A 17,729-nucleotide genomic window follows, 5' to 3' on the forward strand; every position below is an offset into this window, starting at 1 on the left:
TTATTTGCATTTAAACACTGAAGAGTTTTGTCAAATTGGGCAGGCTGAGTTGATTGGATTTTGGGAAGGGCTCCTTTAAGAAGGTACATCCTCACTGTGGGGTTCTGCCTTGTGTTAAGCCCGAATGAATCATTTCAGCTAGTGACTTGTACACCTTGCTGGGTGTCTGCTGTATCTGGGGGAGGGACAGAGAAATGTATACTTCAGTTTCTGCCTCCAAGAAGCAATCTTATCAGTAAAAGGAGACCACAGTAAGAAAAGTTAAATAACAAGCAGCATTACTAATGTTATATATTCCTAGTTGGAAGGTGTTTCTTTTATAACTGGGATAGACTTTAAAATCGAGGGATTGAGAAAGAAAGCTGATGCAGTTGATAGAGCTCTTGCTTCCTGCCCTTCTGTGGTTTTGACGTGTGTTTACTTCATAAGGCATGTCCTCTACAGTTGACAAGGTTGAACCAGTGGCCGTAAATGTTAGACTTGCACTAAAAATCTTGTAACTTTGATGATCAGTACAAATCAGCTTGTCTAGTCTAGCTTTTGTTTTAATAGCCTTTATTATGGTTATCTTATTACCCCTTTAGACTGAGTTATTTGGGGTTAAGCGGCAGTGTCTTTATGATTGCACGATTGTCCTCCCTGGCCTGTCTATCAAAATCCCTTGAACAATCACTGCAGAAATCCATGGGCCTGCCGCTAGGGGATTCTGTTCAAGGGTTATGGTGGAGAGCTTTTATACAGTTATTACAAGCAAGTTTAATGTCCACCAGCATTAAGAACTTCTGGCCTGACACACAGTAGGTACTTAATGAGTGAATTTTTTCATTTTGATTAAAGTTCATTGTGGGTATGAACTATGTCTTTTATACCTAGCAGCACTTGGCCATGTATGATACCTGTCGTAGGTGCTCAAGCCATACTGGTTAGTTCTGATAATTGATTGTTTTGTTCCTGCCCTTTTTTTTTTTTTTTTAAAGATTTATTTATTTATTTATATTAGAGTGTGCATGCACAAGTCGGGACGGGCAGAGGGAGAGAGAGAATCTCAAGGAGACTCCCTGCTGAACACCGCCATGGCTCAATCCCAGGACCCTGAGATTATAACCCAGGCTGAAATCAAGGGTCAGACACTCCACCAACTGAGCCACCCAGGCTCTCCTGTTTCTGCTTTTTATTGTTTGAGGAGAAGAAGAGAGAAGAAAAAAGGATATGTGTGCTTGACCTCATTTCTTGCCCGTCCTTGAAGAGATCAGTAATTCCTTGTTTCCTAGTGTCTAGAAGTGGAGCTAAAAAGAGGGGTTGAGGCCTGAAGCACTTAGTCTACAAGGAGAAAAGGGGAGGAAAGTGTAGAGGAGTAGAGCAGCAGTTCATCTGCCAAGGTCTGGAGAAATTTTGGGTTGTCACAAGAAGGGGAGGCAGGACAAGAGTGATTCTACCAGCCTCTAGTAGGTAGAGGGCATCGATCCCGTTGACAGTCCATGATGCTAAGACTGAGAGACCCTGCCGAAGAGCATGAAGAGGGGGTTTAAAAGGCAGGTAAAATTTGAAGCCGTGGTACCTACCCCCAGCCGATGTTTCTGCCCTACCAGTACACGGTTGGCTTTATCTTCTCCCAGCTGCTCATTCCCTCACCCACTGAGCCCAGAGTTCAGACTATTACTTTTTGTCGTTATGTGTAGATAACATTGTGACTGTCAGCTGTGTATTAACCATTAGAAGGAATATTTTAATATTTTACGGATACTTAAAATATTCTCCACCTCTACATTTGCTTGAGTGGAAAAGTATTACCTTAAAAAAATAAGCCAGTAATTTTGTTTTGATCTGTTTATGTTTTTGGTGAAGAACCCTAAGAATAATCAGTGGAAATATAAAGAAAAGGCATTTCTTAAAAGGAGCTTAATTTTAATGTTCCACTGACTTATAAGAAAAGAATATTAAGAGTTGAACACATATATGGTCTGTTGGTGTGAAGCCATGGTACAATTTCCTTATGTCTTGTTATAGCTTATGACTTCTTGTCCTTATTTTGGCCTCTTTAGGTTAAAATGAACTTAATTTTGTCATTGCTGCCCTGATAAAATTCTTGGTTTTCCCCATATTCTAGGAAAGTGGAAAGTTATCAAGAAGGAAAGAACATGAAAATAAAAATAAGTTGGGAAGGGAAGGATTGGAGGGATTAAAATAAAATTATGAACAAATCCCTGCTTACCTGTCTTTCTGCTTTATGCATGAGACCCGGGAGGAGGTTATTTAGGAGGGACAGGGTGGTGGACTGGTTGCCTTGGCAAACTCCTTAGCCTTTCTATACCTCTGCTTCATCATCTCTGAAATAGTCCTTTCAGGATTCTTGTAAGGATTACAGGAGTCAATAGGTATAAGGTGTCAGAGCAGCAGTTGGTGTTACACTGCGAGTGGTGGTGGTGATGGTGGTGGTGGTATATCATGAGGATGATTTTTGATTCTTTATGAATACCTGAGCTCTGCTGAAAATTGGTGGAGACCATAGATGTGCTCCTATGATGGCACCTATTGAACCACGTGTGTGACAACTCCCTGTCTTTGAAGTTGGTCGTGATGGTGATGAGAGTTTGTTGAGTCTTCAAATTGGTGTGTTTCGGATGTTCAATGAAGGCTGTTTTTCGTTTACAGTAAGAATTTCAAGAGGAGGAGAGATTTATATGATAAAATTTGTTTGCTTTTGTGTTTATAATATAATAAAACCATTCTAGATAGCTGACTGTATCAACTACTTAGAGATCTTTCCACAGCAGTATTTGAATCTTGAACAGGCATGTCAGGGTATAAAATACTAGTGTAAATAATATCAGTATTTAATATTGTAAACAAACTGATACGGACATAAAATCTTTCTTTCAAAGAACATCATACATTCCAAAAACAGGTTAGTTTTTAAAAAATTCATTGTGATATAATTGATGTACAATATTATGTTAGCTTCATGCATACGATATAGTGATTTGACATTTGTATACATTGTGAACAATCACCACAATAAGCCTGGTTATCATCTGTCACCTTACAAAGTTAATACTATATTATTGACTGATTTATTTGTTTTATAAGTGGAAGTCTGGACTTCTTAGAGCCTTTCACCCATTTTGCTCCCTTCCCCCAACCTTTCTCCCTTTTGGCAACTACCAGTCTATTCTGTATGTCTGTGAGTCTGGGTTTTGTTTTGTTTGTTTGTTTGTTTTTAGAATTCTGCACATAAGTGACATCTTGTGGTATTTGTCTTTCTCCAGCTGGCTTATTTCACTTGGGATAATATCCTGAAGGGCTGTCTGTGTGTCACAAATGGCAAGATTTCATTCTTTTCTTATGGCTGTGTAGTATTTCTGTGTGTGTTTGCATGTGTGTGTGCATGTGTGTATGTGTGTACCACATCCTCTTTCCATTCATCTGTAATTGGACACCGGTTGCTTCCATATCTCGGCTATTGTAAATAATGCTTCAGTGCACGTAGGGATGCATATATCTTTTTGAATTAGTGTCTTCATTTTCTTCAGGTAGGTACTCCGTAATAGAATTGCTGGAAGACATGGTATTTTTATTTTTAATTTTTTGAGGAAACTCCATGCTCTTTTCCATAGGGGCTACACCAGTTTACATTCCCATCAATTGTGGACAAGCGTTCCTTTTTCTCCATATCCTCACCAAAAATTGTTGTTTCTTGCCGTCTTGACAATTTGATAAAAGCCATTCTAACTGGTGTTAGGTGATACCTCATTGTGGTTAGATTTGCATTTCCTTGATGCTTAGTGATGTTGAGCATCTTTTCATGTGCCCGTTGGCCATCTGTATGTCTTCTTTGGAAAAATGTCTACAGAGGTTAATTTCTATTAAGGCTGCTTTGGATTATCCATTTTATTGTTCCTACTGATGTGACTGCTTGACAGTCAGTTGAACTCAATTTGTATTTTTATTGCATAGTAGGTAACAAAGCCCAGGATGCATGCGAGATGTAGTCGTAGCAAAAAAAAAAAAAAAAGCATACATTTGTTGGCCATTCTCCCTGTATGTGTATTGCCCCTTAGATAAACGTTGTGTGACTCTTACCGCAGTCGTCCTTGTAGGATGATTCTCCCTTCTCTCTCTGACATACTTCCTAACTCTAAGCTTGGTGGTGGTGGGAAATGTATCATACTCATTTTCTTTCTACTACAGGTCTCTGTTGGTGGTAAGTACTTAAAGAATTTATTCAATTAAGTTGTGAATTCGTGAAAACTAAAATTCTCTTAGTAGTTGAATGTCTAAAGGAGGAGAATTTGGGTTCTGAAGCCTTCTGAGAGCTTGACTAGGTGTTTCCATTCTGACTAGTAACTAAGTCCCTGTGGAAAAGTTCACGATAGGACCGGACTGAACATGTGACTGAGGCAGAGAAAGCGGCACTTATCGTACAGCGCTCATCGATTTCTGTAGGTTATGCTTGCTTATATCTAAAGCATTTTCCCTCTAACGCAGTGGGAGATGTTGCATTTGCTTCTTTTAGCTCTTAGCAGGAGGGAGCTTGTCCTATTCTGGAAGAGGGCTGCTACTGTTTTGTTCAGTTTTTTCTCCAAGGTGACCAAGCATTTTCTAAGTCCAGTCTAGTTTTTGGCAGGTCGAAAACAGGCCGTCATTGATTGTCATGTGGAGGAGAGTGAAATCTGGTTAATGTCAATGTTTGTTTCAGTGATTGTGTAAACTTTGATTTTTATAAATTATTTCATCCTTCCAAGTAATAGATTTATGTACTGGAAAAGTGACAGGACCAAATTGCTTTTGAAGATATTTGAGTAATACAAAATTTTTGGGGGGGCTAAGAAATTCATGCATTGAAAAGTTTGAAGGATATTTGAATTATTAATGGAAAGGGGACTAAGGGACTAGAATGGGAGAAAAATTATTTTTTGTTATAATATGCATTTTGTAAAATTGAAGTTTTTGATCATATGGCTGAATTGCTTAATAAGAAAGTGCATTCCCATCCATATCCTGTTCACCTGGACTTAAGTCATATATTCCAACTCTGTACACAGGAATAGATTTCTCTTAAAAATCCCAGTGCAATGATATTTCCACTCTGTGCAGAAACACTTTCAATTATGTTTTCCTTTATTAAAAGATATATCTTGCCACCTCTTGGGCATAATACTGTCTTACAGAGCAATGTAGAATAATGTTACCCTCTTTAGTTTTTATTTATTTTTATTATTGGGGTTTTAAAATTGAAAACATTATAATTCGTTTTAAGTAACAATCTTCTGCACTCCCCTCCTTCCAGCTCAGCTCTAGAGGGAACCACTTACTTGGTTTTGTGCATTTCCTTCCAGCCTTTCAAAATATACCCATGTTATACCTGTACAGTTTTTGTTTCTATTTGTATTTTTGAAATGGAACCATACTGTATATATTGGTCTCTAACTTTTTTCTAACTGAACAGTTAACGGTATGGTTTTTCTTTCTGGAACTGTTAGACATGGAAGTCTATCTTTTTTTCTTTTTTAGCAGTTATATCATTGCCAGATGTATCGTAATTTATTTAATTATTCCATTATTGTTAGACATCTGGGTTATTTAGAACAGGAATATGTTTGTGTATGTTCATCTGAGGATGTTGCTTCCCTTGCAGCTGTCTCAAGGCGTGGCTATTCTCTCTCCCAGCCTTCGTACCATGGTGCCTGGAAGGGCCCTGTTCCTTGCCACCACCACACTCTTCTTCAGTCCTCCATAGAAACACCCAGCTTTTGGGCGCCTGGGTGGCACAGTGGGTTGGGCCTCTGCCTTCGGCTCGGGTCATGATCTCAGGGTACTGGGATTGAGCCCCGCATTGGGCTCTCTGCTTGTCAGGAGCCTGCTTCCCCCTCTGTCTCTGCCTGCTGCTCTGCCTACTTGTGACCTCGATCTGTGTCAAATGAATAAATAAAATCTTTAAAAAAAGAAAAAAAAAAAAAGAAAGAAACACCCAGCTTTGAATATCATGTCACTTTGCACCTCTCACTTTCCTTCCTTATCAGTGCTTTACTGCCCCGGTCCCCATCATCTATCTACCTTCATTTCCTAGAGATTTTAGTTTCCAGTCGTTACTCACTCCCTGCTGTTCCTGTGATAGTTCTTGGACTGCTTCTCCAGTGACCTTTGATTCCACCTCAGACACTTCCCCTCAGAGTTCCATAACATGGGATTTTGCATGTCTAAAAATTAAACCGATTTCTACAATTTTATGGTTGTTTTCTTTGTTTACTTTAGCAATAAAGTGTATTTGTTCATGGCCATACCTTCAGAATATATCCAGGATCTGTTCTGCCCCACTGATCCAAATCTTTGACCCTCTCAAACCGCAATTGCCGTAGCTTCCTAATTGGTCCCCCTTGTTCTGGCTGGTGCCACTACTACAACTATCACCACTCCCGCTACTTCCAGGTTCCATTCTTTCAGGGGGCGACCCATAGTCATCCTGTCAAGCTCTGCTCACATCTCCCCTGTGGTCCCCAGCTCTGTTCACAGTGCAGGCTGGGACGTCCCTGGGTTGGCTCCCCGTGTGGGCTCTCCGTGTGTCTGCTCCCGTTACCTGGTCCACTTCCGCTCTCACACTTGCCTCTTGCCTCCGTCCCCTTGCGCAGTGAGCAGCCTCACTTGTCCCTGTGGCTCAGCCTTTCTAGGCCTCTCTTCAAATGTCACCCTCTTCGTATGGCCTTCCCTGACCACTGGAATGTAGGTCTCATGAAGGTACAGACTTTTAAAAATCTGCCTTTTGTCTCTCTTGTTCAGTGTCATGTCCCTAGTGCTTTTCTGTCCCTGCTCCCACCCTCCCCCCCCTCTCTTTCTTATAAAGTTAGAACTTGATGGAACAGACAAAACTAGGGCAGAAACTTCGGATTTTTTTGTATGTACATAGTATTCAAATTAAGTTCCTTATTTGTGAAACTGTTGTATTAATAAAATATATTACATTTTTCAGCATGTTGTAATTTTCAGATCAGTTTTGCATGTTCATATGTGCGCCTTGTAACACCCCGGCAGAATAGGTGGTGGAATCAGAATTTTGTGGAAAAGCACACTGAAGCTCAGAGAGGTGTTTTTTTCAGAGTACGGCTTCTAAGCGCGAGCTGCCGTTCCAGCCTACCTCGATTCACTCCAAGTGAAGGGCTCTTGTTTTCTCATTTAGAAACCTCTTACGGTGACAGAAAAATTGTAGGGGTTTTATTTAAAAGTGTGGGACATGTGCCCTGATTTCTTATTTTGGACTTAGTCTGCCTTTTGTTTCTATTTTGAAAGTACATAGAATAAATAGTTAACTTTAAAATTCCTGACAATGACAGATCAACAAGTTTTATTTCTCTCACCTGTGGAGGAAGTGGCCTCCACCCAGTTTTACTGAATTAGGAGGGAAGTGATTTTTTCAAGTGATAAAAAGAAATAAAATTCCATGCTCTTCCCAGAGGAGGAGTTCAACAATTGGGAGAATGGCGTGAGACCATATGTTGGTTTGTAAAAGGATATAACTTGTAAAGATGTTTCCTTTGATGCCTGTGATGAATATGGATGTGTTTCCCTTCTAGAGGGTCCTGATTAAATTATTCAATTAAGAGCTGAGCAGAAGGATCTAAATATAGGGAGAGGGTTCAGGCTGTCCTACTTGTGTATGTCGGTTCACCCCTACAGATGTGTGTGTTGTCATAAACAGCACCTGTGAGATCAGTGGGGAAGGAGAAATATGTTCCAAAAAATGAAATACAGCAGGATTTTTTTTTTTTTAAAAACAGGGAAGTTTTTTTTTTTTTTCCTCTCTAGCCTTCTCCATTTTTATCTGTGAATTTGGCACTTGAATTACTTTTTTTTAAAACCTGAATTAATGGACTCTAGCACCTGTTCTGCATAGTTATCTGTTTAAAATATAGATCTACCACTTACTAGAATATGGTGTCGAGAAAGTTACTTCTGATTCTCAGGCTTATTAATAAAATTGTGGTAATGCTATATAGCTTAAAGGATTGCTGTAGAAATCAAGATTTTTGTAAAAAAACAAAACAAAACTCAGTATAGTGCTTCCATAAGGTAATAATACAATTAGAATAATTTTGCTCATTTGTTAGTGATGAATCATGCATAACTGACCACTTGTGGGAATTTACCACATTTAGCATTCTTTGCAAGCCGTGAAATTGCTGTTCTGTGTTAACAGTGACTCAAAGAGAGTATTTTTCTTTTTTCCAAGAGACGACTATGGTAGAGTTTTTCTTCTGGTCTTTAGTCTCCTGTGTTTAAGGGGTGAGCCCTTGCAGGCCAAGTGATTGTCCAGCCTTTGAGCTGAGTGGATGAAGATGAAATTTATCAGGGTGGGGGTAATTAGGATCTGGGTATCCTGAAAGACAACCATGAACTGAAGAACAGTCTTCCGTTACAAGCATGAATTTGACAACAGGGATTCCGTGGGATTAAATAAGTGACAAGAAGAGGTACAAACAAGCCAAATTTGTTTGTTGAAGTTGAGGACAGTCAGAAAACTTCTAAGTGCCTTCAGCCTACTTAACAAGTAATGATCTGATGAAACGAAACAGAGCCAACACTTGTTATCCTCTGGAGAGTCTCTGTTACTAAGGATAATTGACCAGTTGTCCTATAAGCAGCCCAGGTTTGTCAGGAGGGAAGGACTTGTGTATGCAGAACAGAACCAGAGAGCATTCTTACCTTCAAGAATTTTCTAACACAGTGGAGATGTACTGAATAGTATACTTGGCACACCTGAGTATGTAAACTAGAGCCCTGTCCTCTTCAGAGTCTCATGTCATTGTGACATCTGTAAATACTTTGCTTCATTTTCATCAAGGGGATGCTAATTTTGAAATTACCTGGCCGAAATCGCAGCTTGCAATGAACTTACCAGTGGGAAGTGGGAAGCTGCTATTCAAAGTCTATGTGTTACTACCTTCCTTTTTGATTGCAGAGTTTCCACTCCGTTAACACTGTGGAGAGACCACATGGCAGCTCTTGCTGGCAGGTCTGTTAAGTCACACCTGAGAGACCGGGAAACTGGCTGTTAGCGCATGTGTTTTTAAGGTGGGGTAGTACCTGCATAATTGCATTACTACTAAAAATAGGCTTTCAAGAGCTTATCCTCCCTCCCATCTTCACTCCTCCTCCTGATCTGGAAACTAATCTCTGAAAAAATGGCAAACTAGTCCATGTCATTAATTACACGTTTAGAAAGTCGGGAAATGTTTGCAAGTAACCAAAGCAAGGCTTAATAATAGGAGGCTGAGGAACGTGAAATTTGACTTCTGGGTGTTTGTAATGGCGGGACTTTGCTGCTGCTTTGATCTAAGACCGGCAGATTTCTTCTGTGATCTGCGGTGGATCTTCATATCACTTTCTTGTGCAGGAATTTAGGTACATTTTCTTTTTCTGAGGACTCATTTGCAGTAGAGTTCCTTTTAGCCGGACTTCCCGGCAGTGAAAGAGGTGGCTTAAAAAGTGCTTTTGAATCTGTGGAAGTTGGAGAGAGTTAACCTCATTTTCTTCTTCTAGGATTTTTCCCCCCTTGTTTTGGTTAGTGGTTTTATTTAGCTACATTTGACTGTTTGAAGTTGAAAGTCGAGGGCTAACTGCTATTTTAAAACAGGAAAAAGAAATGCAGAGACGCTTCACCTGTTCTCTCCTACAGTTCAAATATCTCAAAATGAAGTTAGTTCCTAGTTGGAGAAGCTGGAGAAATGAAACATTTGAACAGACTGTTGAAACCAGATCACAGAGCATTATAACTTTGAGGTATTTGTCTGAGACCAATATTGCTAGAGAAAACCCATCTCTCTTCTGATACTCATTGTAATGGCAAATTTAAACATTTTTTTTTTCCTGTCTGCCTTAAGAGTGGATAAAGCTGTATTATTTTCCTTAAGGAACTGTCTGATAGTCTTTCATGCTTTTGTTAGGAACTGTTTAGAGTTGATACTCCTTAGGGCTGTGTTTTGCTTGTCCCAGAATACTCTCTTCACTTGTGTTCATTACTGTTTTTCACAGGTACTGTTCATAGGATTGTGTTCCATCCAGAAATATGAGTGTATTTCAGCGCTCCTAAGCCAGTATGTGGGTTGTCTGCTGTTCCACTCTGAAGTAATTTAGTTTTATCAAAAGTTTAGAAGATCCCTGTTCTTCAGGACTTTTGACCCCATAGCCTAATTTTACTAGGTCTAATGAGTATGGTTATGATACCCTCCCTTTACTCCCCTTTCTCCTGCCATTTTGTGAATTCTCCATCTTGCTTAACCAGCAAAGCTCATTGTAATTCCTGGCTTAATGATGGATTGCTCTTTATGTTTTAAAATATTTATTGGCATTGAATCTCTGGGATATTTTTCTTTGCAACCTTCATCTTTTTAAGCATTTTTAACCTTAATCTGTAATGTCTGCTCTTCTTTTCATTCTGTGGTTTCTCTGAGTGTCAGGAATTTTTAGGTTATCTTTGTTTTATTCTTCTTGAGAATCATGATCTGTTTTGGCCTTTGGTAAAAGTATACAGTTGACTTGGGTACCCAGATGAAATCAAGTAGGCTAAAAAAATGAAGTAATGCAAAGTTACATTACAGATCCACAGTCACATTCACTTTTTGGCCCTTCTTGATATTTTAATTTAGCCAGGCATCTCAGTGGAGGCAAGAGTTCTTACCAGGCATTGAATCCTATTTAAAATGGAATAGATGACAGGTACCTTTACATAGTACTGCCACCAGTTACTTTATACAACACATCCCTGTGGTATTTTACATCTCCATGGTATATGTTGGTATATGTTGAAACATTTTAGATACAAAAACGATTGCACTGCAAAAATCATATAGTTGGCTTAAGATTTCTTTGAAGCCCCAGTATAGCTCTACCTTTGGGAGCTCAAGTCTTAACTTTCCCTGCTTATTCACAAAGATCATCTGTTGAAGAAGAAAACTGGTGGCATATGTCAGGAAATATGCACAGTTTATTTTGTTACTTTGGAAATACTTAATTCCTAAAAAATGGTTCAAACATTTTTATGGGAAGATTAATTTTTGTAGAATTGTCTTTTTTCTTAACTTAACCAACTGTTAAACAGTTCCAAAGTGAAGTTAATCAATACCCTGTGCTTTTAGTTCCTTAAGTCTTTTGATCTTTATGCCATGCTGTTTTACTGTTAGAGTTAAGACAGAGTAATGAACCAAAGAACAAGTAAAAAAAAAGCGACTTGCTTGCTTCATTGAGAATAGACCATTTATCTTCTGTCAGTTACTTTTTTAAGGTACCAGGAGTCTTTGATTTTTTTTCCCCAGTCACTTTTTGGAGCCTATATTTTATATTTATTTTATTGAATAATTTAATTATTCCCTCAATATTTAATGGAGTCATTTATTTTCTCTACTTCATTGAATTTCATGCCAGTGCAACAATTACAAGCCTTACTGGTCTGAAGCTACAGAGGGCATTTAATTTGGTCCTGATCTGTCTCCTTTCTCTTTCATACATTTATAAAGGTACTTGGTTTGTACTACTTGGCAGCTCCCCTCTCTCTGCCCTTTTTTAAAATGTATTTTCAGATACAAATTAGAATAATTCTTTTATAAAATTCTCTGTGGGAATCTGGGATCTAAAAGGTATTGAACACCAGATAGTGTATTTTGTTTTTATTCACACAGTTGGATAATTACAGGTTTCTTTACTAGATGAGGCCAGGATGAAGAAAATGTCCATTGTTATGCAATTGACTAATTACGTTTCCTTTAAATATAAAGCAAGTTATACAGCAGTTAAAGGTATTTTAAATTTTTTTGCCTTTTTCCTTTTAACATTAAGGAATAGCACATAGGTTGCAAAATTAAATAGCCCAGTCAAATGGAATATTATAAGAGTATTTTTCTCACTTGGCCTCTGGCAATGCTAATGGAAATCCTTCCCATAGGGAAGGATTTTCCCATAGGAAAAAGTTTCGAATTTAGAACCCTGCTTTAAACTGTATTTTTATTACTTCCAAAATCAGATCATGCTCTAAGTGTTTAGAATTAGAGATTATATAGCTTGACCTCATGAAATTGATTTTTGTTTTTTGTAATTTGCAAATATTTGCATATAGAGGCTTTTTTAAAATTCAGAAGTTAAAGTTTTTCCATTACGTTTGAAAAGTTTAGAAAAGTGTGTGTGTGTGTGTGTGGCGGGGAGGGGGGGGATAGACAGTACTAACCTTCCAAACCCAGCCACTCTTGGTATTTGGGTATATTTACATTGTTGTTCATGCTGTGTATACCATTTTGTGTTGTGCTTAAGGTTTTTTACAAGTTATTACATAGCTTTTATGAACATAATTTTATAAGGGCTACATAATAAATCTATTGAGTGGATTGTATCATGGCTCACCTGTTTTCCAGTTACTGGATATTTCTCTCTTCCCCCTAAAATAGATAATGCTTTGATGAAAATCTTTGTGCAAAAATCTTTTACCATTCTAGTTCAGAATCTTTCCTTAGAATAAGTTTATAAAAGTGAAGTTGTTGGAAAAAGATAGTATTTTTAAGGCTTCTGGAGGGTTACTAGATGAATGCTGTTTGTGTGTGTGTGTGTGTGTCAGTGTGAAATGTTTGTATTTGGAGAAGAGGGAAGGAAATCTCTGTTTGCTGACTCATGTTTTTATTTTGCACTTTAAACTGATAAGGCCACTTAGCTTTTGACATAAACTAAAGCAGGAAGTACAAAAAGGGGCAGCAGAAAATGAGTTGTCTTGCCAAGGCCATAGTATCATGGACTCATTTGAGTTCCTGATGGGGAGGTAGGTGGCTTGTTTGACTTGTATATTTAAAAAATTGCTTAACTCAAGTAGGCAGAAATTAGTCATCGGTCCTCATTTTGTTTGATCTACGCACATTTATACGTAAAGGTTTGTGATCTCGCCACTGATTTTTGTGAGTGGCATCAGGACATGCATCCTCCAGCTGGCTCATACAGTGTTTAGTGTTTTTGTTCTCTTGTTGGAGAGGGTTTCCTGTATTGAGGCTGTCACCATAACTGTTTCTGAATCATAGAGCTAACCGCAGCAGTGCTCTATGCTAAACCTTCTGCTTGTCTGCAGGATAAGATGCGTCACAGGCCCTTCATGGTCTTGCCCCTGCCCTTCTTAGCAGCCTTGTGTCATCACAGCCACCTCGAACCCCTGCATTTTTGTCTTGTGCCTGGGAGAACTAACAATTGAAACAAGTGGTTGAAAAATGGAGGCTCTAGAGCCAGACAACGTGGGTTCCAGCCCTGACTCTGACACACGGCGGTGTATGTCAGCTTTGGACAGATGATTGAACTTTTCCATATTCCACTTTCCTGACCTGTAGAGTGAGGGAAATGATAGTGTTTATTCAGAGAGTTTGTTGCAAAGGTTAAACAGAAGGCGCTTGGAGCAGTGTCTGTCATGTGGTGATACTTCAAAATGTTAGGTCCATTGTTTCATACATTTCTGCTCATCCTGTAAAACCTGTCCAATATTACCTTTTTGGGAAAACTTCCTGAAATCTGTGGAATTCGTTGTTCTCTTTTCCTCTCCCTTGTATATATTATTGTTTATACTTGCTTTAGAGCTTTTATCATACAGTGTTGTTGTTAGTTCGTGGTGGGCAAATGCACAGTACATGGGCCTCCTCTTCTATTCCTGTGCTCGTGGTCGACCTTGGTACAGTCACACATTCCTTCTGGACAAGGCCCTGGAGATGGCCTAACACTTCTCAGCCCGCCCCAGCCTTTAGCGGTAGCATGCAGGAACACCAGCTTGCCCCAGTGAGAGTTACTTGTTTGCTTACGGGCTCTTCCCTTAGCTTGTCCTTCAGGATATAGACATTTTTGCCCTTGTCCCCTGTGTACAGCAACTAAGCACTTAGCAAGCACTCACTACAGCTTTGTTGAGTGAATGTCAATTTGAACAGTGAAAAGGAGGGTCTGAAATGGTGGTTCTTAATCTCCCCCCACGGCCATCCCCCTCCCCTCAGCATATTTGCCTTGTACAACTAACCCATCTCTGACAGAGATTGAAAGAGCCCCGGGTGATTTTGATAGACACTCATTCCCTACTATTTGAAAATCATTGGCTAAAATATAAAAAAGTAGTTATTAGAGTAGAAGAAAAGGCCATATAGAATAATACAAAGAAATGGATTCCCTTTGTAATCTGTTACTAGAGGACTAGAAAGAAGTCATCGTCTTGTTCTTTTGCAAAGTTAACCTAAAAGTAAATGATTACTTCAAAAGGTACACTCTGACCAAGTGTGACTTTTATAGTGGCATGGATTTATTTTCTCTTTCCTTTTCTGTTAAATGAAAGTAATGCCAGCTTTGAAAGGACTGGTAAATTTGGGTAAAACTCTTTACATTAAGCAAGGAAACAATGAACTCCTTACAGCGCATTGAATGGTATGTATATTTAGTAATTTTTTTTATTCATATTTTATTGAATAAAGTTGAAGTTCCACCCTTGACCTTCTGATTTCTTCAGGGAGCTAAATTATACAAACATTTATTGAGGATCTGCTGTGGGCCAGGTATAGTGCTGAGCTCTAAAGATAGGAAGAGAAGTAAGATGGAATTCCTCAGCCACTTTCCTGTAGTGGGAAACACAGATACGCGGACTTAGCACAGAGTCACTGCAGAGATGCACATTTTGCTGTGACATTTATTCATAATCCTTTACTTTTTAACTTCTGAGGATCAGTGATGATTTTCCTCTTTTATTCCTGTTGTTGGTAATTTGTGCCTTCTGCTTATTGACCAGTTTTGCTAGAGGGTTAGCCAATTTTATTAGTATTTTCAGAGAAGCAAATTTGATTTTGTAGGTTTTCTGTTTATGTTTCCCCCCCAACCCGGGCCCCCCAGTTTCTGCTCTCATTTCTTCAGCTTTAATTTACTGGGGGCTTTTTGTTTATTTGTTCGTTCCTTTGTTTGTTCATGAAACAGAGAACATTAGTTTTCATCTCTTTCTTTCTTTCCTAATATATGCATTTAAGACTATAACTTTTCCTCTAAGCATGGCTTAAGCCACATCCCGCAAGTTTTGATGTATTGTATTTTTATAATCATTAAGTTAAAAGTGTTTTTTAATTTTCACTGTAGTTTCTTCTTTGACCCGTGAGATATTTAAGTACAGTTATTTTCAAGGACAATATTTTTGTTATTGATTTCTATACTGTAATCAAAAGACATATTCTGTATGGTTTTGATATATGTAGAGATTTGCTTTATGGATCTTTATATGGTCAATTTGGGTAAGTCTTCTGCATGTACTTGAAAGTATTATGTATTCTGTAGTCATTGGGTACAGTGATCTATGTACATGAATTGGATCAAATTTCTTTAAAATATGTTGTTAATCTTCTATATCTCTTGATTCTTGTTGACTTGTACCAGTTACTATTTTAATCTCCCACTAAGATTGTGGGTTTATCTGTTTGCCATTTTACTTGTCAGTTTCTGCTTTATATATTTTGACACTTTTACCTGAAAATTTGGGATTATGCTGTATTCATGGTGGATCACCTCTTAAAATTATAAAATATCCCTTTTTAAATCTCTAGTGATACTTCTTTTGAAGTCTGTTTTGTTTGATTAGATAGTTAGGCAGATTTTTTGGTTAGAGTATGCATAGTATCTCTTTTTCTTTCAGACTTTCTCTGGCTTTTGTATTTAATATGTGTCTCTTTTAAGTACAGTACAGTTAAGTGGTACTCTGCATCCATCCCTACCCATCTTTTACTTGCATATTTAATGTTTATATTTAAATAATTAATGATACTTTTGGGATTAGATCTAAATCTTACTGTATCCTATTTGTCCCAGCTATTTTCTCTTTTTTCTCTCTTCTTACATTCTTTGGATTAATCATATTCCAAAAAATAATTCCATGTTTTTTAGCTTCTCTATTGCCTTTTTATTATTTTTTTTAAAGGTTTATCTATTTTAGAATGCACACATGTGAGTGGGGGGAGGGGCAGAGGGAAAGAAAGAGAGAGAGAAGCAGATTTCCTGCTGAGCTCAGAGCCTGACTGATGCAGGGCTTGATCTCATCATCTTGAGATCATGACCTAAGCCAAATCAAGAGTCAGAAGCTTAACTGACTGAGCCACCCAGGCACCCCTCTTTCAGTATTTTTTTTTATTATGGTAAGACTTTATTAATAATTCAGTGCTTTATCACAGCCTGGGTAATACAGGGAACTTAGAACACTAATTTCATTTGCCTCTTTCTGCTTTTTTTTTTTTTTTTGGTCCTGCATTTTAATTCTTCTTTTTAAAATAACCATTAGAGATTTTTGTTATTATTTTATAAAATCAGTATTCATTTAGATTTACCTTTATTTACCCTTCTAGAGCTCTTCATTCTTTTCTGCCACTCCTTGCTTCATTCTGGGATCTTTTTCTTTTAGCCTTACAAATGCCTACTGAATCAGTTCTCTCAGATTCCATATGTCAGAAAACACATTTATTTTACGATCAGTTTTGCATGATTTTTCCACTAATTCTGAGTTACCAGTTATTTGTTTACATTTTGTACACTGAGGATTGTCTTCTTGTTTCCATTGTTTCTGTTGGAATGTCAGCTGTCAGCCTTATTGTACTTATTTGAGAATAATATGTCTTTTTAAAGATTTTTCTCATAGGTTTTCAGCAGCTTTAGTGTAAGAGGACACATCAAACTTTGTGGATTTCTTTGTATTTTTCCTTCTTGGGATATGTAGAGCTTCCTGGATCTGTGTCTAGATGTTTGTTGTCAGTTTTGGAAAATCCTTGACCAGTATCTACAAATATTGCCTGTGCAACAGTTTTTTTTCCTCCTCTTCTCCCATCACCTTGATCCAGTCTAGTATTAAGATGGTTTAAAAAAAAAAAAAAAAAGGATATCAGGCTGTGTTTCAATATAAAAACTGGTTCATTTCATTTTTGCCCTTAAACTAGAGCATACCCCTTGAGGGTCCCAACTGAAAGCCTCATGTATTCACCAGGGCCTCTTTCTTTGTGGGCCCTCCACTATAGTTTGTTTGTTTTGTCTTCACCCCATGAGGCCACTGGAATCTCTCCTGTCTTCCTGAGCTTCCTTCAGCTTGGCTGCCAATCTTTTGCTACTTATAGCACAAGCTTTGGTAAGTGCCTTGAGAAGAGGAGCAGGAACGAATGTTCAGCTCACTTCATTGCTTTTCTGTTGTCAGCATCTTTGCCTCTCCCGTCCTGAGGACCTTGGTTGCTCTTTGATGTCTTTAAAATTAAAGTAGGGCTTTTTGGTTTGTTTTTATTTCATTAGCTTTTATAGTGATTTTGTGGAAGAGGTTGATGGGAGACATGCTCTACTGCAACTTAGCTGGAGTTTGTGCAGTTATCCCCTCTTAAAGGTCTCTCATCACCCCTGTTTTTGTCAGGGGAGGAGTAAGTGGAAGGTTGAAAGGAGACAACCGGACTAAAGAATTTGGTGTAATATGTGTTCATGTGCTTCATTCCTTTCATATTAATGAAAATCGATAAATTTCTTATCTTACTTGTCCTCTATCCCAAAGAACAGGCTTGTTTACTGAATAAATACCCTAAAATGTTGTAATGTTTACATAATAGAACTATAACTACTTTTCTTTTAGCATAAGAGATACTTGAGGAACAAACCAAAAACAGATGCTAAGACTATTATATATTTTTTCATGTTGTTCTCAGTTTTTTTTTGACTGAGGTGTGTTTTGAAATACATTTTTA

General features: G+C 38.1%; 1 protein-coding gene across 4 annotated transcripts in view; it reads left to right on the forward strand.

Annotated features, from left to right (window-relative positions):
* SMAD1 (SMAD family member 1) overlaps nt 1–17,729 on the forward strand; it is a 74,971-nt gene that overhangs the window by 10,652 nt on the left and 46,590 nt on the right. The window lies entirely within an intron of this gene.

This window comes from Mustela erminea, chromosome 2 (genome assembly GCF_009829155.1).
Source record: "Mustela erminea isolate mMusErm1 chromosome 2, mMusErm1.Pri, whole genome shotgun sequence".
Lineage (NCBI taxonomy): Eukaryota > Metazoa > Chordata > Mammalia > Carnivora > Mustelidae > Mustela > Mustela erminea.